At 40.9% G+C, this 22,522-nt stretch overlaps 1 protein-coding gene across 2 annotated transcripts in view; it reads right to left on the bottom strand.

The window, feature by feature from the left end:
* The window catches only part of LOC127437735 (metabotropic glutamate receptor 8-like), a 272,494-nt gene that overhangs the window by 163,594 nt on the left and 86,378 nt on the right, over positions 1 to 22,522 (bottom strand). The gene's annotated exons all lie outside the window — the stretch shown is intronic.

Below are 22,522 nucleotides of genomic sequence, written 5' to 3'. Positions count from 1 at the left end.
CGCCTTCGAGGGCCGGGCGCACCAGTACAAGGTCCTCCCCTTCGGTCAGTCCCTGTCACCTCGCATCTTCACTGAAGTCACAGAGGCAGCCCTTGCCCCACTAAGGGAAGTGGGCGTCTGCATCCTCAACTGTCTCGACGACTGACTGGCTCTAGCTCACTCTCGAGACTTGTTGTGTGTGCACAGGGACCTGATGCTCAGGCATCTCAGCCGGTTTTGGCTTCGGGTCAACTGGGGAAAGAGCAGCTCTCCCCAGTACAGAGCATCTCTTTTCTCGGGTTGGAGTTAGACTCAGTCTCTATGATGGCGTGCCTCACGAGCGAGTGCACGCAATCAGTGCTGAACTACCTGAAGTTGTTCAGGCAGAGCACGGCGGTCCCACTGAAGCATTTTCAGAGGCTCCTGGGGCATATGGTGTCCTCGATGGTGGTCACGTCGCTCGGGTAGATGCAAATGAGACTGCTTCAGTACTGGCATCAAACTCGAGTCGTGAGGTGGACATGGAGCCATGGCACACATGGCGTGGTCATCACGCCGATCTGCCGCTACCTATTCAGCCCTTGGACGGGCCTTGCATTCCTGTGGGCAGAAGTCCTCTTAGTGCAAGTACCCCAGGTGCGTCGTGGTTACGACAGACGCCTCCGAGCATGGCTGGGGCACCGTGTGCAATGGGTACGCAGCCACAGGCTCCGGGACAGGGCCGCGACTGCGTTGGCATGTCAACTGCCTCGAGTTGCTCGCAATATGGCAAGCACGTGTGATGGTAGCGTACAGTAGCCACCAAGGTGGCCTCCTCTGGAGTCAGCAGCGACTCAAGTCGTTGCGAGCCATCACATCCCGCACGACCTCGACAGCGCGGCAGACAGCTGGTCACACTCAGGAGAGAATGAAGACTCCACCCCCAGGTGGTCCAGCTGGTTAGGAGTCGATTCGGTCAAGCGCAGGTAAGCCTGTTCGCTTCCCGGGAATCCTCCCACTACCCCCTCTGGTACACCCTGACCGAAGCTTCCCTCGGGAAACAGATGCGCTGGCACACAGCTGGCCCTGGGGCCGCAATAGTATGCATTCCCCCCAGTGAGCCTACTTGCACAGACCCTGTGCAAGGTCAGGGAGGACGAGGAGCTGGTCATCCTAGTGGCACCCTACTGGACCAGCCAGACTTGGGTCTCGGACCTCACACTCCTCATGACAGCCCCTCCCTGGTGAATTCCCCTGAGGAGGGTTCTCCTCTCTCAGGGATGGGGCACCATCTGGCACCCACGACCAGACCTCTTGAATGTTCATGTCTGGCCCTTGGATGGGACGCAGAAGACCTAAGTGGCCTACCACCCGCGGAGGTAGACACGATCACTCAGGCTAGGGCTCCCTCTATGAGGCGCCTATATGCCTTGCAGTGGTGTCTGTTCGCTAAGTGGTGTTCTTCCCGACGTGAAGACCCCCAGAGATGCGCAGACGGGTTGGTGCTTTCCTTCCTGCAGGAGAGGCTGGTGGGGCGGCTGTCCCCCCCACCTTGAGGGTGTACATGGCCGCTATGGCGGCGCACCACAATGCAGTTGATGGTAAGTATTTAGGGAAGCACAACCTGATCATCAGGTTCCTTAGAGGCACAAGGAGGTTGAATCCTCCCAGACCACACCTCATTCCCTCATGGGATCTCTCCGTGGTCCTACGGGGAGCACCGTTTGAGCCCTTGAGTCAGTTGAGCTAAAGGCAGTCTCTTTAAAGACAGCCCTCCTGACTGCGCTCACGTCCATCAAGAGGGTAGGGGACTTGCAGGCATTCTCTGTCAGTGACACGTGCCTGGAGTTTGGTCCAGAATACTCACACGTGGTCCTGAGACCCTGACCGGGCTATGTGCCCAAGGTTCCCACGACCCCATTTAGGGATCAGGTGGTGAACCTGCAAGCGCTGCCCCAGGAGGAGGCAGACCCAGCCTTGTCAATGAAGTCGTGGACCCTGGATGTCCTTCCTCCTTAGCCCTGTGGCAGGCGAGTTGGTGGAGAAACTCTATGCCGGCCCAGCACGTGTGCTAATAGGCCCTGTGCTGGGGTAGGTGCTCCACATGCACTGGTTGCCTGTATGTAACCCTGTGTGATGTATCTTCTGCAAGACGGTTTCCCCGTTGGTAAACCCAGTCTTCCTTGGGCAGATTTCCCTCTGCCACCGGTTGCTGTGTTGTAGAGCTCCTCCCCTCTGGGTAGGACCTACCACGGGGACTTCTCCATGTGCGACACTGCCAACAAGCTCGGTAAGACCATGTGATGTATTTCCACACAATTACCTTCCCTTCGGGTAGGGTGTGGTCTCCGCGGTGTCTTCCCCTTGGGAAGGGACACCTCCCTGATGCGGACACTTATGGCCCCTAGCTGAACAAGATTTCCATTCTTTTTTGGGGAGAAAAAAGAGAAGAGGCCATGGCTGGGGCAGCCTGTCCCCATTTTTTTGGGCAGTCGACTTGTCCCCGGGGTGTGGGGGACCGTACGACACTCGTAGGTACATTGGGGGAGGTTACGTGACGGCTGGGTGTGCTGGCTACAAGGAACGCAACAGCTTTCAACATCTCGTTCCCTCCATCAGGGAACAGAGGTTACGAAAGTAACCAAGACATTTTGTTGAGTTAGTATAATATTCTTCATATAGTTACTCATACTCATATAGCCATTTATTCTTTCTCAGGCTTCTTACCTTTTTTACTGACAGTGAAAGTGGTGAGATGACAAAAATTGATGTGAAAACAGGAGTGGATTCAAACCCATGTTTCCCACACTATGGACCAATGCATCTGAAGCACCTGTGTTAACTTTGACTTGAATAAAACTAGTTAATTTTGATGTTTCCACATGAAGTACATTTTCTAGGTTACCTACCAAACATTTTTAGTGTTTTTTTTTTTTTATTTTTTTTTTTTATTTCATGCAAATAAGAAGTTCCACTCCTCCAGGTTATGAGTAATATAATGTGTCACGGCATCTAAGTTTTTGCTCTACTTACACAAGTTTTTTAAAAGGTTCAAAGTTTTTAACGATTGCAAACCCACGTTGAGAATGTAGAGCCCGAAGAGAGGGTTTTTTGAAATAACCTCTAATATTTTAAATGGACAGGAGCAATCTCTCTCAGCTCATTTGATGTGGGAATTTTTTGTTTGTTTGTTTTCTTAGGGAAATGCTGTAGCAGAACTGTGAGGCTACAGAACTCATGAGTGGCTTATTATAAGATTCCTTGGTGTACCGGGAACAGTGAGCAGAGGCTTACGGGCTTAATCAACGTCTGCTGAGGCCATTAAGATACTGTAAGTATCAGAGGTGCATCATTTAAACATCGCCTTGTACTGTATTGAAAAAAGCTAAAAATACACAGCAAGATCCTGCAGGAAAGGGAGGCTTTCAAACGGAAAAATCAGTGCTGATGCTCAGAATCTCTGCATCCGTTTTGGAATACAGTTGAGCTAGAGAGGGCTAATGAGGGCAGATTCTCTCGTCTCTTAACCTGTTCCTCTCTTTTTCATTTTCGGTCTTTCACTCTTTCCCTCACTTCCTAACCACTTCAAATTTCCCTGTATTCCTCAGCTTCCTTAAAATTACTTGTTTCCCAGCATTATGCATCTACAATGTTCCACAGAGGCAACTATACTGTGGATTGGATCTAAACATCCAATTATGTTTGCCATAGCCAAAAACTGTAACAAGCAGCTGGCATTAATTGCCACAAACCCAAGAGCCTCACAGATTCATAGAGTATCTAATGCAAAATTGCGAATAATGCCCTGAAGGCTCACAATAACAAGCACTGCAGGTTTAGCCTCATCCAAAGTCTGAAATTTGGTAGGATCAAAACCACAAAACTGCAGGACTGCAAATCTGGTCACTTTGTCTCACCCAATCCATGGGATTTAATGCAGAGAGAAGGTAAAGGTAGGAGTATGGAATTCAATTTTATCCCTAGTCACCTCCAGCAGTATTTGCTGCTACACTATATCATCACAGTTCAATTCTTTAACTAAGATGCATTTCTATATAGCTTGTGACTTCAGAATTCTGAATTTCTTAAAACAGTTACTGTCTGTGGAGGGATTACCACCTTTGACGTACTCAATGGTATGGCAGCCTACTCAGCTAATGAAAGCCTGGCTTGATTTAAGTGTATATCTGCATATTTGCACATTTGAAGGAAAGGTAGGTGGCAGATATTCACATATTATTTGTAGGGATTATAAGGGATTATAAACACAAAATTAGAGTACTATAAATTCAATGACCATTTAAAAAGGTAATGCATAACATTTTTTGATGTTAAAATACTTTCTCCTATTCCTGTTTAAAGGAAACTATAAGTAAGCCATTCGTAGGTTGATTCCACCACTGCTTTGTTTGAGTGGCCCAACATAGCAACATTGACTCAACAAATGGTGTGAATTTTAGGCATTTCCCTGCCAATGAAAGATGCTATTATCTGTTTTTACTATTCTTTTTGGTACTGCTAATGGTACAGAAATCACAATAAATGTTTAACTATTCAAATATTCTTACTTTATCTAGGTCTTGTTTCAATATAAAAAGTGGGGTCACACTGAGCACATAGGGCATTCACTTGCTTTTAATCACGAAGCTATAATTCTCTTGAAAAGGAAACACTTTACAACAAGGCTGTATTCATTAACATTATTTAATTACATTAGTTAACATAAACTAACAATAAAGAATACTTTTAGAGCACATATTAATCTTGGTTAATGTTAGGCTACTTAATCACATCACATCATAATACCTCATCAGGCCACACCAGACCTCATCATTCTGCCTAGAGACAAAATCAGACCCCATTAGACCCTCATCAGACCTTATAGAAACTTTATCAGACCACACTAGACCTCAGCAAACCCACAGAAAAAACATCAGACTAGGGATGTGTGAGACTAGTCAACTAGTTGATTCTGATGCTGCTAGTCGACACTGGAATCACTAGTCGGTTAATATTTTATGCCATTTAACTGTTCAACATTTTTACACATTAACGTTTGGCTTTATATTTTTACAGAGGCTACACTTAAATTACTGTCATATTAATGTTACACATTTTAAATATAATTAATAATACAAATATTATTTAAAAAAAAGGATATCTGGAGCAGATACATGATACCAAGTTTCATTTCACCGCAGGCTGTGCGTGCTTCTTCCCTATCTCACTTGCAGCGCGCAGGAAAAAGTCCTCTCTCAAGACAAGAAAACTCGCGGGAAGCAGATTTCCGAAACGTTGGTTTGAAAGTCGGATGTTTTCACATTTGAGTCTTCTTCAAATCTGTGTGTGCTTGTTAGTTATTTTCCCATCGCAGCGCAGGATAGCCACCTCAGGTGAATCAAGTCCCATATTTAACTGGACCATGTCGACGTGTTAATTGTTTTCGTCAAAAATTTATGCTTTTGAGTAAGTGGCCTAGATAATGGCTGTTTTAGGCAAGGAATGCCATTTTTTTCATCTGTTGATTAAAGAGGCTATTTTCAACGAGGTGCCGACTGATTAACAGGTTAAACTATCTTTTATTCTGTGATAATGTCATGTTTAGAATACATTAGGTTTATTGTAGGCAACATCACAGGCCTATTTTTTCTATCCAATAGCTATTTTTTATTTATTTTTTTACATCATAACTGTTATTGGTTAATGTTCTTTACAGAACAGCTCTCATATTAGATCAATGGCTAATGCACGACTGCACGTCATGAAATCCGTGCAACTATTCAGCACATTTTTTCTCTCTTATAGATTTGGCTTACCTGTTAATTATTTTCAACAATGTCCTGACTGTTTTAATATGTTAAGTAACTTTTACTTGGTGAATTCCATTTAGAACAGGCAATTAGGGTTGCACTATTGGTCCTGCACTATTCATTCAATTGTTTTCAATAAATAAACCTGTATTTGCTAAAGGTGAATGCGTGTCATGTTCTATAGCCTATATAATGATGATAATGCAAGGCGAGCACATCACAGATAAAGGCCTCAGATTTGGAATAGATTAAGTATTTTAAATGGGTCACATAAACACAATTTCTTTGACTGTTTTCTGAAGGTTGGTTTCTTTTTAGACTAGTCGACTCCAAAATTTTCGTTTAAACGTCAGTGAAATTAGTCATTACGCACATCTCCACATCATACCCCATTATACCTCTTCAGACCCTATTAGACCTCATCAGATTCCTGCAGACAAAATCAGACCACATTAGATCACATCAGACCACATTTGATCACATCAGACCACCTATTAGGGATACATGATATATCGGCAGCCGATATATTATTGGCTGATAACCGGATACAAAAATATATTATTATCAAATCAAATCAAATCAAATCACTTTTATTGTCACACAACCATATACACAAGTGCAATAGTGTGTGAAATTCTTGAATGCAGTTCCGAGCAACATAGTAGTCGTGACAGTGATGAGACATATACCAGTTTACAATAAACATCAGATTTACACAACACAATTTAAAATCTAATATACACATAATTACACACAACACAATATACAAATAATAACATACAATGTACAGTATACAATACACACAATATAGAACACACATTATACAATAAAAATAGTATATATAGTATATATAAAATATACAGTAGGTTGTATTGTACTGTATTGACATTCAGGCTGTCGGTTGATAGTAAGTTGCCAGTGCGTTGATAAGAGAATATAATTTATGACAGAATATAATATTATCATGCAGATAGTGGAATTACCGTAGATATATTTGCTGACAATTTGTTATGGTTTATTTGCTTGCAGCTGAGAATCTCTGACTGCCTGCAGCTTCTATACTTCAGGCAGGGTCTTGGGCAGCATACAGCGGCACACACATCATATCTGACAGTGAGAGCTAGGCTAGTGTTGCAAGACAAGCTTATGTCGCTCTGTGAGGACTATTTTAACCTTGTTACATTGTTTTGGGGGGAGGGAGGCGATAATTTGTCATGGTGCGAGCTGTGAGACCATCTTCTGTGTTCCACGGCTGCTATTGGGTCCTAAGTATACATGCGAGGAAGGGCAGCCAGTAGAGTTCCTTGTGCCCCCCTAGGGTAAGATGATGCCCCCCTAGGGAGTTGGTGCCCTACGCAGACTGCATAATATGCATATAGGGAGCAGCGGTACTCCTTTTAAATGACCCTGAATTTTAAACGAGTAGCTTTTATTTCATTAGCTGGCTGTTTCATCTTAAAATATTATTAAAAGATTAAAAATGTAAACATAAAAAAATTTAAACATAAACGTATCGGCCACAATGACAAGTGAATTATCGGTAATCTATGGTGGCCCAGAGGTGCACAACACATTGAAATTGATAAAGCAAACAAAAGTTCATAACACAAATAAATTAAGCCACAACACAAATAAATTACTAAATAAATTAAGCCAAAACACATAGAAATTACAACACAAATGAATTAAGCCACAACACAAATAAATTAAACCACACCACAATGAAATTAATCCACAATACAAATAAATCAAGCCACAACACAAATAAATGAAACCACAACACAACAAAATTAAGCTGCAACACAAAGATTAAGAAAGGACTCATGAATCAGGTGTTTTATTTTGACACAGCAAGCCACATTCTTTTATGTTGCCTGGAGGGAACGCCATAATATAGAGTGTTATTTACAATCCTCAGCTTCACAATGCACTTATGTCTTTAGCAAAATGTATTTAGTTAAATTAAAATAATAACTTAAAATCTAAATTTCCTTTGCTCACAGTGGGAATGTCTTATCGTGTCCTGTACTCTCAACATTGTCCCTTGGTGGTCGGGTGCATTTCCGTTGTGTTGTGGCTTAATTTTTTTGTGTTGTGGCTTAATTGCTTTGTGTTGTGACTTATTTGCTTTGTGTTGTGGCTTAATTTTGTTGTGTTGTGACTTAATTTCATTGTGTTGTAGCTTAATTTCTTTGTGTTGTGACTTAATTTCATGTGTTGTAGCTTAATATCTTTGTGTTGTGGCTTAATTTCATTGTGTTGTAGCTTAATGTCTTTGTGTTGTGACTTAATTTCTTTGTGTTGTGGATTATTTGTGTTGTGGCTTACTTTTATTGTGTTGTGGCTGAATTTTTTTTATTATGTTGCTTAATTTATGTGTGTTGTAGCTTGATTTTTCTGTGTTGTGGCTTGATTTCTTTCTGTAGTGAACTTTTGCTTGCTTTGTAAATTGTGTTGTGTTCTGCACCTCTGGGCCATCATTGTCACAGACTGTCTCCCTCATGTTTCCCAAGGACTCTTATTTTGAAGTTTTCCCTCAGACTTCATTTCCAATAGTGCAATGCCCTCATCACTTCCATCTGTTTCCAATCATCCTCACCTATCCTCCATTCCATCATCTGCCTTTGTATAAACACCCTCCTGTTTTGTCCATTCCCTGTCAGTTCTTGTATTGCAGTTGTGTAGTTTTGCTGTATTGATTCCTTGTTTGATATCTTCCACTCCAGCGTCATTTATTAAATATCTTAAGTCACTCCTGCGACTCCTCTCTTCCTCTCCCTGTTACCCAACGTTACAACCATAGTTATCAGTATTGGCCCAGAAAATCTAGGGGTGATTCTCATTTCTGAAATTGTGCATCCTCGTTTCCTTGCTTCCTTTCCTCATTTCCTTGCTCCACCCTCTTAGAAAACGAGGAAAGGATGGAAGGAAAGGAAACAAGGACAAAACGAGGACAGAGGAATCGAAACAAGACAGATTTGTAAAATGAAATGTCCTGCTCACTCAAACATGACTTCAAAGCTCTGTCTCTGCCAACTGCATTACATCAGAGCGCTTGTCGTTATGTTGTTGAAACTTGATTGATTGATATTTTCATAATAAACCTAATAATTCAAGATGCACTGTTGAAGTATGTGACAATTATGGTTTATTTAAACCGCAAAGGTGAAACATGAATTAAAACTGTTGTGTCAGATGTGAAGGGGGTGGATAATTTATGTGTGTCAGATGGTTTGACTAAAAAGTCTTCCACATAGGATGCTCTTATGCAGGGCTGGATTTAGTGATTTGGGGGCCCTAGGCAAAGTACAGGAATGGGGCCCTCTTTAATGACACACATTTACATCGATTTTCTCTTAAAGGTGCTGTAAGCCTTATTATTAATATTTTTATTTTTATGGACTGGCATGGAGAAAATATTCCTACATCCTGAAAGATATCACTGAAATACAGTAAGTGTCCTGAGATACCTAATCAGTCTCTGTGACAGCACTAGACTGTGCAAACAGCAAACAAAAATGTGTCCGTGGTTGTGTCTTTCCCCCAGTTGTGCCAACTTTCTAAAAAGGAGTGAATAATAATATCTGACAACACATTATATAAAAAACACAATCTGGCTACTATGAACTACATTATATACCACTGCAATACCTTTTCTCTTTCTTACCCTCCCTCTTTCTTAATGCACTTTTCCTCCATCAACTTGACATTGAATTAACTATATCCAAACTATTAGACTAAAACTTGACTTTGCATGTTTGTAAATTTGAAAACATAAAAACGTTTGCCAGATTTACACTGCTAAATAAGGCGAAAACACATCAACAGTATGAGAATTTTTTTTTCTTTACGAGTGCCAACGGCCAGATCATAATCATCACCAACACTGTTTATTGGTGACTACAGTGAGAGCTGTGCTCGTGGGAGCAGCGGTTTACTTGTGGAGATTGCACAGTGATCCAAGAAGCAGGAGAGATGGCTCGCAGAACCCGGATGAGTGATTTGATACGCCTTAATCCCCGGATGTGCGGTTGTAACAGAGCAATAACTGACCACTGGGTGGCAACACTGACCAATCAGAATTGAGTATTCCAGAGAGCGGTTTAATAAATAATGTTAACAAATACAACCTTATTGTAAAAAGTTGCCCTTGAAATATTGCCCTGTAGTAGAAAAACATTTGTTGAAACTTATGAAAACTGGAATTAACTAAAAGCTGAAGAACACTAAATGAAGGAGGTTCACTGGTTCCTAGTCAACCAGTTTTGTTATTTGAAAACATTATCCATGAAAATGTGCTTTGAAATCTACAGTGACTAAACACAGATGGATTCTCTCTTTTGAGAATAAAGAACTAATTTCCTTCAACTTTGAGTGAGTGAAGTCTAGAACTGTGAAACTCACCATAGTCCCTTATCTCACAGAAAAGCCTGCATTTTGTTTTGCAATTTACCTCAGCCTTGACATTTTGACCCCATTCTCAGACTTCTTCTCGGCCTCTACAGTCTGGCACAACTAATGCCACTGAAGTGGAACGGCAGCTCTGGGGATCTGCTTCATGCTTGTGTGCAGACAAATGTCTGTTTAGTGTGAATTTGAGTTTTGTAGTGTTTCTTTTTAGTTTGTTTGTTAAATATGAATTTTGGGATCCAGGGGGACAAACAAGTTGTTTCTGGAAACACGCTAATGGGAGTTTTTTGTTGGTGTCTGATTTCAAAACATCACTTTGCTAAGAAGTCATGCATGCCATCTGCAAATCTCAAAAGTAAGAAGAAAATGTGTTTGCTGTTCCATACATGTGGCATTATTTCTAAATGCAATCTAAATAACAGGGTTCCCGCAGATCCTTAAAAAGTCTTAAAATGTCTTAAATTTAGCTTTCCAAAATTGAAGGTCATAAAAAGTCTTAAATATCTTAAATGATACAACAAAAGTCTTAATTATCATTTAAAAAGGTCTTAAATTTGGGGGCGGAAAGACAGAAATCGTGATATGACCTAATGTGATGATCAAACTTAAAAATAATTTGATTTAATTAAATAAATGCATGCGCTGCATCCTTCAAAGTGAAAACGCAGCACTGTTGTATTTTCTCCAAGCATGTGGGGGCTTGTGATTGTTTTCAGCTGTTGCAGAGCAGTTCACAATCATTAGGATATATCAGAAATTTATGATAAGTGATCATTAATGATCAACTGTTGATGATGATGACATAGTGTTGATGAAATATGACAATGGCACATTTTATATCCCTTATTTGTTTGAATGAGCAGCTAGAAGCAGTGAAGCACAAACATTTCAAAATAAGAGTACCCGGTGTATTTCAGTTAAAGTGCCTTTAAAGTTAAAATAAATCCATGCTACGAATCAAATCCATTTGTTTTGGTATGGGGATACGGTATTAATTTTGTTTGTTCAGGTCTTGAAAAAGGTCCTAAAAAGTCTTACATTTGATTTTAAAAACTCTGCAGCAACCCTGAATAAAGTGAAAAGAACTGATTAAAAAAATAAATAAATCACTGATTCGAGTTCCTGCGCAAAAGTTTGCTGAATTTTAGGACTTTATTTTTAAGCAAAATATTTAGTATGTAATTCATTACTGTTTTTGACTCAGTTATGTAAATTATGGTATTACTGTTTTGTAGTTTTAATAGTTGTATTAAGTGTATATTTATCTGTTTAATTTGAATAATGTCAATCTACTAAAGAGATTGTTAATTTATTCAAAAACCTTAATTTGTTTAGTGCCCAAAAAATACAGCTATGATTAAAATAAAAAGTTATGATATAATCGGATAGATTTAAATTTAAAGAGATTGTCCTTTCTTAAGCTTCAGTGTAGTTTAACTACTTAAGTAGTTAAGTTACTTGAGTAGTTACTTGAAGCATAATGCATGAAAAGTTATTGTTTCAAAGAAACTTCCCAAACACTGCCTCAGATATACAATAACTAAACTGAGTAGTAAATATTCACTGACCTCAGCACTTTTATATTATACTTTTGATCCTTAGTGTTTTCTACAAGTCTCCACATACTGCAAGTACGCAGCAAGATGAATGACAAAAAACAGCTGTACTGACACAAAATCTCATTATTTCTGCCCCTGAGTTTACTGATCAATACAGATAAATCATTCAAAAGAATGTAACATGAAACTCTTTTACTTTAAGCTCCCCAGACATGGGTAGCAATTTTGAGATCTTAAATTTGTTACACTGAAGTGTGCTATCTGTCGGTCTTGCACAGAAAACGTACAGTCAATATAATTGATTTGAATTAATCCAACAGCCAAGGTCAGGATACTCGATGGTTAAAATGTTCCAGGGCTTGATTCATTTTCAGAAATCATTGGATTCCAAGAAGATCTAGCCCATTAGGAATATAAAAGTGTAGCTGTATTATTAAAACAGACCAATTCAAGATCATTTTGCATTCAGAATTGCAAACTTGCAAAGCTTAAGCATCTCCAGGTGGTTAGTGTATGTGTTTCCGATGCTCATCTGGGAAATACAGGTTTCAATCCAGCTAACGTGGTATCATTTCCACTCTCTTAATACTAAAGTCCTTTTAAGACAAGTCATTTTACTGTATGGCCATCTTGGTCACCCACCCAGGTAGCTATTTTCTATATGTAGTTAGTAGGCAGCTCCTATATACTTGAATGGGAAAGTCAACATTTTAAGCTGGTCCAGCTAATGCCTCTTGTAAAATGGTTTGCTGTCATACGTGTCTGGGCACTGCCCACACGGAGACATCGTTCGTGGATGGATCATGTCCTCATTGCGAGAATATGACCATGGCAACATTGCGGTCGCGGCTTGCATTCATAAGAAAGCAAGCCACCCCAGCAGCTCCCCACCTCGGTCCTACTACCTATGGGTATGAGGCTGTGCCAGTTAGCACTGGGGGCAATTTGGGGACCTCAATGGGACCACCTTCGAAGGCCAAGCATACCAGTACAAGGTCCTCCCCTTCAGGCCTGTCCCTGTCCCCTCGCGTCTTCACGAAGGTCGCAGAGGCAGCCCTTGCCCTGCTAAGGGAAGTGGGCATCCGCATCCTCAAATATCTCGACGACTGACTGATCCTAGCTCATTCTCGAGAGTTACTGTGTGCACACAGGGACTGCGTGCTTCGGCACCTCAGCTGACTGGGGCTTCAGGTCAACTGGGAAAAGAGCCTGGTTCAGAGCATCTCTTTTCTCGGTTTGGAGTTGGACTTAGTCTCGATGACAGTGCGCCTCACGAACGAGCGCGCACAGTCGGTGCTGAACTGTCTGAAGGCATTCAGACGGAGAACAGTGGTTCCACTGAAACACTTTCAGAGGCTCCTGGGGCATATGGCATCCTCAGCAGCGGCCACACAGCTCGGGTTGATGCATATGAGACCGCTTCAGCACTGGCTTCGGACTCAAGTCCCGAGATGGGCAAGGCGCCGCGGGACACATCGCGTGACCATCACGCCGGTCTGTCGCCGCCTCTTCAGCCCTTGGACCGACCTGGCATTTCTATGGGCAGGGGTTCGCCTAGAGCAGGTCTCCAGATGCATAGTGGTTACAACAGATGCCTCCAAGACGGGCTGGGGCACGTATGCAACGGGCACACAGCCGCCGGCTCCTGGAATGGCTCGCAGCTGCGTTGGCACATCAACTGCCTAGAGTTGTTGGCAGTATTGCTCGCCTTGCGGAGGTTTTGGCTGTTGATCCAGGGCAAGCACGTGTTGGTCCGGACAGACAACACAGAGACGGTAGCATACATCAACCGCCAAGGCGGTCTACACTCCCACTGCATGTCACAACTCGCCCGCCGTCTCCTCCTCTGGAGTCAGCAGCACCTCAAGTCCAGAACCACTCACATCCCGGGCGACCTCAACACCGCAGCGGACGCGCTGTCACGTCAGGTTACCCTCAGGGGAGAGTGGAGACTCCACCCTCAGGTGGTCCAGCTTATTTGGAGTCGATTCGATCGAGCACAGGTAGACCTGTTTGCTTCCCGGGAATCCTCCCACTGCCCGCTTTGGTACGCCCTGACCAAGGCGCCTCTTGGTATAGACGCATTGGCACACAGCTGGCCCCCTGGACTACGCAAGTATGCATTTCCCCCAGTGAGCTTACTTGCACAGACCCTGTGCAAGGTCAGGGAGGACAGGGAGCAGGTCATCCTAGTAGCACCCTACTGGCCCACCCAGACATGGTTCTTGGATCTCACGCTCCTCGTGACAGCCCCCCCCCTGACGAATTCCCCTGAGGAAGGACCTTCTATCACCATCTGGCACCCGCAACCAGACCTCTGGAATCTCCACGTCTAGCCCTTGGACGGGATGCGGAGGACTTAAGTGACCTACCACCCGCAGTGGTAAACACGATCACTCAGGCTAGGGCTCCCTCTATGAGGCGCCTGTATGCCTTGAAGTGGCGTCTGTTCACTAAGTGGCGTTCTTCCCGATGCGAAGACCCCCAGAGATGCGCAGTTGGATCGGTGCTTTCATTCCTGCAGGAGAGGTTGGAGGGGCGGCTGTCCCCCTCCACCTTGAAGGTGTATGTAGCCGCTATTTCGGCTAATCACGATACGGTAGATGGTAAGTACTTGGGGAAGCACGACTTGATCATCAGGTTCCTGAGAGGCGCTAGGAGGTTGAACCCCTCTAGACCACGCCGCGTCCCCCCATGGGACCTCTCTGTAGTCCTTCAGGGTCTACGGGGAGCTGCCTTTGAGCCCTTGGAGTCAGCTGAGCTTAAGGCACTCTCTTTGAAGACTGCCCTCCTGACTGCGCTCACTTCCATCAAGAGGGTAGGGGACCTACAAGCGTTCTCTGTCAGCGAATCGTGCCTGGAGTTCGGTCTGGGTTACTCTCACATGATCCTGAGACCCCGACTGGGCTATGTGCCCAAGGTTCCCACGACCCCTTTTAGGGATCAGGTGGTGAACCTGCAAGCGCTGCCCCAGGAGGAGGCAGACTCAGCCTTGGCATTGTTGTGTCCGGTGCGAGCTTTACACATCTATTCGGATCGCACGCAGAGCTTTAGAAGCTCCGAGCAGCTCTTTGTCTGCTTTGGTGGACAGAGGAAAGGAAGCGCTGTCTCCAAACAGAGGATCACCCACTGAGTCATTGACACCATCACGATGGCATATCAGGCTCAGGACGTGCCACCCCCTGCAGGGTTACGACACAACGTCGAGTGAGTGACAGATAGGGAACCTCATGGTTACTTTCGTAACCTCTGTTCCCTGATAGAGGGAACGAGACGTTGTGTCCCTCTTGCCACAACGCTGAACTACCTGCTGAAATGGCCGGGAACTTATCTCGGCTCCTCAGCACAAAACCTGAATGAGTGGTTGCATACCAGCTCCTTTTATACCCGTATGTCCGGGGGAGTGGCATGCAAATTCCACTCGCCAATTCTCATTGGCCTTTTAAAAAAAGATCAGAGGTGTTTGGGGCTCCCAAGAGTGACCCCTAGTGTCACTACATCGACACAACGTCTCGTTTCCTCCATCAGGGAACAGAGGTTACGCAAGTAACCATGACGATTTATCTAATTAAGATAAAAAAATATGCATTGAAGTAAGGATAAATATGGGTGAATATTGTCAATGATTAAAGATTCAGTAAATCCCTACGAAATGTCAGTGATTGTTTTTATTTCACCTTTAGAGGCCACTGTTATACTGTAGAACGTTCTAACTGTAGAATCACAACTATCGGCACAGATTTATTTTTTCCAGAAAAGTTTCAAAAAGTAACTATCCGCACCAATTAATCAGTAAAACTGATAACTTGGTCTACCTCTACTAATAAGATCACCCGATCCTTCCTCAATGCCTCATAGTAATTCTGTAAATTTAGAGAGAAAGGTTCAGCTGAGGTGGTTCTGGGTAGGGCTGAATTTCATCTCACTTTAACATCATGCAAAGTCCCTCTTAATACATTATTGGCTTATCCCAGCCAATGAGGTGACTTTGCATCCTGGGTGAAGATTTATGTCATAAAAGCTGACGTGCAGAGATGGTCAACATTATATTGGGGTTATGCATTTACTTGAACAGGACTTGGGCTCCCTGCTGTTATTTAGGGCTCAGTAAGCATCTTTAACATGAGGGAAAATCTGTGAGGGTAGGATGTTGAATAACAGACTCCGGTCACATTATCTGTGGTAAAATTGCAAGTGTGGGTAATTGATTCTGAGACAGGCTTTTCACAATAGCAAGCTCAGCAAAAAAGAAGCGGGACATCCAGCTATGCTTTGTTTAGATCATCATGGGACAGCCGACTAAGCTAAATGGGAACAGTATTGTGCATTGCTTCAGGTGTAGCAGCGCAGTGGGAGAGAAATGCTATGAAGAAGACTTTAACCCGGGGCACATTTCTCTCAGTTTCTGGCTTAAAATCCCACTTTTTTAGACTTAACCGTCTCTTAAATGTTGAAATTCTTTTGTTGGTCTGAGGTGAATTGGGTTGTGCAATGATGACTGAGCTACATCCTAACTTTAAGATTTCAAAGTGAAACTGTGTTGTAGCAATTTTAGAGTGCTTAATGTTACTTATCCAAGTAGGACATGTTACAACCAAGTCAACAACCTTTTTTTGGTCCAACAATGAATCTTTTGCCATGTAATTTTGATGGGGTAGGTTTAAATGCCATTTAAGTAAATTTTTAGAGAAGAAAATACTTATTCAATCTTAGTTTAATATGCAAAGTCTAACTAAATATTCTGATTTTGTTATATTAAACAATATTCTTGGCTTGAATAAATATGGGTTAATCTACAGTCAGCTGGTCATTATTGCATTATTGCAGTCCCAACACTGAAAACAATGTGCTTCATGGGGTAGCATCTAAATTATCTGTTTTTTTTTTCATGTCAAAAACAATATTTAAAGGAATGTTCCGGGTTCAATACAAGTTAAGCTTAATTGACAGCATTTGTAGCATAATACTGATTACCATAAAAATGTATTTCGACTCGTCCCTCCTTTTCTTTAAAAAAAAAGCAAAAATCTGGGTTACAGTGAGGCACTTACAATGGAAGTGAATGGGGCCAATTTTTTTTTATGTTAAAATACTCACTGTTTCAAAAGTTTAGCCACAAGATGTAAACATTATGCATGTTAATATGATTTTAGTGTGACAAAATTGTAACATTCATTTTGGCTTTTTTTTTTTTTTTTTTAAAGAAAAGGAGGGACGAGTCGAAATACATTTTTGTGGTAATCAACATTATGCCACAAATGCTGTCGATTGAGCTTAACTTTTATTGAACCTGGAATATTCCTTTAACGTCACTGAACCAACCTAAATACATTAGGTTACACCGATAAAACAACTTTTAAGGGTTATATCAGGTAGAAATAGCTCCTTTATGTACCATTTGCAGGTTCACACTTTTAACAGTGCCATTGCAATATTCTGCAAGTCAGTCTGGACAAAGGCAGTATGTTTATTTTACTGTATCACACATGAACAGAAGGAAAGAGTCACACACAGAGTTTCAATTTCTACAATCATGTAACAAGATCACTCAGGCTGATGAGACATCTCGGAGTGACAGATTGTACCATTTTAAATAACTCATAATGGCAAACCGAACATGAATGGGTGCGTGGTTGTTCCCCGAGGAAAAACAACTGTTTGTTTTCCCCTTCCATAAAACTGCTTTTTTATCTGGAGCAGCAAATTGTATATTGCCATAATTTTTCATGATTATTGTTGCTTATGTGCCATTTACATAGAGATTGCATTGCAGTGGTAGTGAGTATAGCCTCCTAAACACTACGGTAATGATGTAGTGGGCTTTCAAATGATGGAGTGGGTCACTTTGCCACACTGCAAGGCTCCACTGCATGCCAATCAGCCAGAAAGATGAAAATTAATAGCATCTGGTTACTGCTTGTTTATTCAAGAGTATAATTAACTGCCAGTTATTACCGTTCTGGATACTGTTTGATTTTTAACTCAAGATAAGGGGCACATTTCAAAGCAAGAGGGAGTGGATTGTGTCAAAGGCTCATTTGCGAGGCATTCATTATGAATTTTGCAGCATAAAGTTGTGCCATCAGGAGGAAAAACATTCTTAGTTTTTATTTCCCCTCTGTTATTAGCTGTTATGAAGGAAAATAAGTTGCAAACTGGGTCTGCATAATACTTTATTAGTTACTGCTGCTGTATTTGATATGATTTTTTGATATGGAGTACAAAGGCTGTTCCGCCACATATGGTTAAACAGTGGCCTTCCAATGAAGCTATTATGACTTCATGCTGTCATTCACTTTTGGCCAAAATCAACAACTAGGCACTACAGGCTTAGTGAACATTGTGGATGGTTGTGGAATGTTTTTTTTTTTTTTAAGTACCCATGAGTACCATGTAAATACCATGGTTTATGAATATGGTAATTATTTTGTACCACTACGTTATATCAAAATAATACAGTATTATGATCTGGTATTACCATGGTACAATAAAGGGTCAACAATTAAGGAGGGCTCAGGGCAAAAATGCCACCAAAAATGACTTTTGAAATTCGAAATGAGGGAGCAAAAAAATGCAGATGTAATAAATTCTGATGTTTTCGTTTTTATATTTTTATTTTTTATTATTCTATCAATATAGTTCTAGTTATACATATAATGGCATAAATTATGAGTTTGTGTTTATTTAATTTTTCAGGGTAAAAAGTCATGTAATAAATTCTCAGTTTGAGATTGTGTATTACTGTAACAAATTGATTTTGTTACAGATTTTGTTGATTTTTGTTAGAGTGAAAATATATGCTCTCATAAAGGTAAAAAAAATGCCCCAGAAAAACAAATCTTTAGTCCTTATAGATAGATAGACAGACAGACAGACAGACAGACATACAGAAAGAAAGAAAGAATCAACACTAATTCAGACAGCTGTACACAAACACACACACACACACACACATGCACACACACACATGCACACACACACATGCACACAGGGACAAACACAATTGATGAGCCCAGAGGTATGGAGTGTGTTAATCGCACACGTGTCCCTTCTTTTAATTGTATTTCCATAATTACAACATAATTAATATAGCATGTCTGTGTCTACATGAGCACAAGCAAGATACGCTGCAATAATAAATCAATCATGCAGCACAACCATGACGCCATTACGATACTCTTCTGGGACGACACGGCGAGTCCATTACTGGACCTGTTCCTGTAATTACTGTACATCCCTCTGCTACATTAAGGTCCATTCTTTTCCTTTAACACTCTTTCTTTGTAATTGTGGCTACCCCTGGATGAGTGCTAATACTCTGTATTTGTATTTGTTCTTGTAGGGTTGTGTGGGAGTGAAATTGTGGGCTGTTAAGATCCATGTGATGTGATGTGAAGTGAAGTGAATTATGGATAACTACTGTGAATGGAGGAATCTGAAGCAGAGAAGAACTCAAGAGTGGAGGAGTGAGTGTGAATACAGATTTTTAGTTCTGGAGTGAGTTCTTTCCATTTTTTTCTTTCACAAGGTCACAACTGAATACTAAAAGCTGAAACTTTTTGTATTTTCTTTTATTTCTCAACTTTCTTACCTCTTTCTTTACCTTGGCTATTCATTTCTCTGTAAAATCACTGAATAATGGTCAACACTGCAAAATGTAAGCTCAGCTCTGCTTTGATGGATGCGAGCTGAAGGAATGCAAGATGGAGGCTGAAGTTCTTAGAAGTATCCTTGCTGTACAACCTTATTTTTTAAAACTGCCTGACCTTTCTTCTGTTGAGACGGCAAATTCTCCAGAATTCAATTCTCCAAGATGGCGAATTCTCCATCTCTGTGTCATAGCATGTAATTCAGTGTCTGGAATGTTTTGTGTACAGCAACATCAGTCAGCAAGCTCAAAAAAGGCTTTGCACCACAAATCAGTATAACAAATTTAATGCTTGCCTCATTTTTAAATTTGTGCTTTTTGAGGTTTTGTAAAATTTTTTACAAAAAAATCCTCTTTTTGAAAGCTAGACATATTAAAGGGGACATACTGTATCACTGATAAAAAAAAAAAAAAAAAATTATAATTTCTTTCATATTTGAAATAAAAGAGTTTGATATACTATGTAGACATTTACTAAATATGCAAAAAAGGTTTATGATACATATATATTAGGGGTGTAAAAAAATATTGTATCGTACTGAATCGTACGATACGACGCTCACTATAAAATACCATATGTATCATACGATAAATAAACACATTATAGTGTAATTAAAACCAAGCAGCTCAATATTGAGAGCTGCGGAACAATCTCCTCCCACAAGAGGCGGTGCTGAACGCTCACGGGAAAACAGAGCAACACACACAGGCGAGAACATCGATGACAAACGCCAAGCAGACTGTACTGTAGTGGTACAGCTTGTAGAATTTGCCAAACAATGATTTCATATCCCGGTGCTACAGTACATTATACATTTCCTTTTATTTACGCCGACATCACTGTGCAAACTGGTGGATTTGTGAAGGAGAAACAGCAGCAGTAAGTTTAACAGCTGCAACTCCCAGCCAGCACTGAGCGTGACATGCACAGCAAGACGCTAATAAGTTATGATTAATAACTATCAAAAAACAGCTTATTCAAAAGTCTGACTACATAAGAATCCCGCGATTACATTAGAGTTATAATTATCTACTTTTGACTTTGAAATGTAAACAGCTTTGAGAACAACACTTGTGCACATGTTATCCACTGGTAATAACGGCGGTAAAGTTTACATGCAAAGTGAAACAGGAGGAAGGAGGAAAAAAGAATTGCGTGCACTGATCGATTTTTGCTTAAGCCGCTAAATAATATTGGACTATGTACATATATCATAAACCAGAGGTCAGCTTCTTCTCAAGGTTTTTTTTTTTCTTCACGACTAAATAACATTGAAAGAGTTTTTTCCTTGCTACAGTCACTTCAGCTTGTTCACGGGGGCTTTCAGACAACAAGGAATGATTTTCTATAAAGCTGCTTTTTTTCTATAAAACTATGTGTATTGTGAAAAGTTCTATACAAATATAAATGACTAGAGTGCAGACAAACTTATTTTCTCAAGATAAACATGACAATTGTGAGTTCACATTAGTTTTTCTCAACAATCAAACAAAATAAATGCAGTGCTGCTGTTTAAGTTACTTAGAGCTCTGCTTTTTTTGCCAATGTCAGACACTTTTGTGGCATTTATAATTTAAAAGACATTTATGTCGAATCCTTGAATGTTTGAGTGAAACATTTGTGGGTGCTCGTATCGTATTGCATCGTATTGTATCGTGAGGCTATTTCATTGTATCGTATTGTGAAATTTGTGTATCGTTACATGCATATATATATATACTGTACGTTTACATATATTTTTATATAATATTATTTCTCTAAAAATGCAGAAAAAGTATGTATATATATATATATATATATATATATATATATATATATATATATATATACTCACTGAGCACTTGATTATCTAATCAGCCAACATGTGGCAGCAGTGTAATGCATAAAATCATGCAGATATGGGTCAGGAGCTTCAGTTAATGTTCAAATCAACCATCAGAATGGGGAAAAAATTTGATCTCAGTGATTTTGACCATGGCATGATTGTTGGTGCCAGACGGGCTGGTTTGAGAAGACCACATCAGGTTCCACTTCTGTCAGCCAAGAACTGAAAGCTGAGGCTGCATTGGGCACAGGCTCACCAAAACTGGACAGTTGAAGACTGGAAAAATGTAGCCTGCTCTGATGAATCTTGATTTCTGCTGAGGTACACAGATGGTAGGGTCAGAATTTGGCGTCAACAGCATGAATCCATGGACCCAACCTGCCTTGTGTCAACAGTCCAGGCTGGTGGTGGTGGTGTAATGATGTGGGGAATGATTTCTTGGCACACTCTGGGCCCATTAAAACCAATAAATAATCACTTGAATGCCACAGCCTATTTGAGTATTGTTGCTGACCATGTGCATCCCTTCATGGCCACAATTTACCCATCTTCTAATGGCAACAAAGCAAAAGTCACAAAGCAAAAGTCATCTCAAACTGGTTTCATGAACAAGACATTGAGTTCACTGTTCTTCAGTGGCCTTCCCAGTCACCGGATCTGAATCCAATAGAACACCTTTGGGATGTGGTAGAATGGGAGATTCACAGCATGAATGTGCAGCTGACAAATCTGCAGAAATTGTGTGATGCAATCATGTCAACATAGACCAGAATCTCAAAGGAATGTTTCTAAAATCTTGTGGAATCCATGCCACGAAGAATTGAGGCTGTTTTGAGAGCAAAGGGAAGCCCTAACCAGTATTACTATAGTGTTCCTTATAAAGTGCTCAATATATACATATACATGTATATATATATACAGTATATGTATATATTAGGGCTGGGCGACAGGACGATGTAATTGGATATCGACGATATCTGACAAATATCCCACTGCTGATAATAACGTTCATTGACAGATGATGTTTAACAATATCGTGAAATGACAAAACCAAGGAGCTGGGAAGTTGACAAAAATATTAAATAGTAGCCCAGTGTTTAAAATTAGCACCTGCTGCGAGTCGCGACCTGCCAAATGCGTATACATACGTATACATAGAAAGTTTTGTGTTGTTTTTTTTAAATATTTTTATATAATATTATGTTTCATATATATTCATATATATATGAAACATAATATTATATAAAAATATTTTTTTAAAAAACAACAGAAAACTTCCTCCCCACTCTACTTTGGCTATTTATTCAAACT

The sequence above is a fragment of the Myxocyprinus asiaticus genome, chromosome 48 (genome assembly GCF_019703515.2).
Source record: "Myxocyprinus asiaticus isolate MX2 ecotype Aquarium Trade chromosome 48, UBuf_Myxa_2, whole genome shotgun sequence".
Classification (NCBI taxonomy): Eukaryota; Metazoa; Chordata; class Actinopteri; order Cypriniformes; family Catostomidae; genus Myxocyprinus; species Myxocyprinus asiaticus.
Note: the sequence above shows the minus strand (reverse complement) of the source record. Positions and strands in the feature narration are given on the sequence as shown.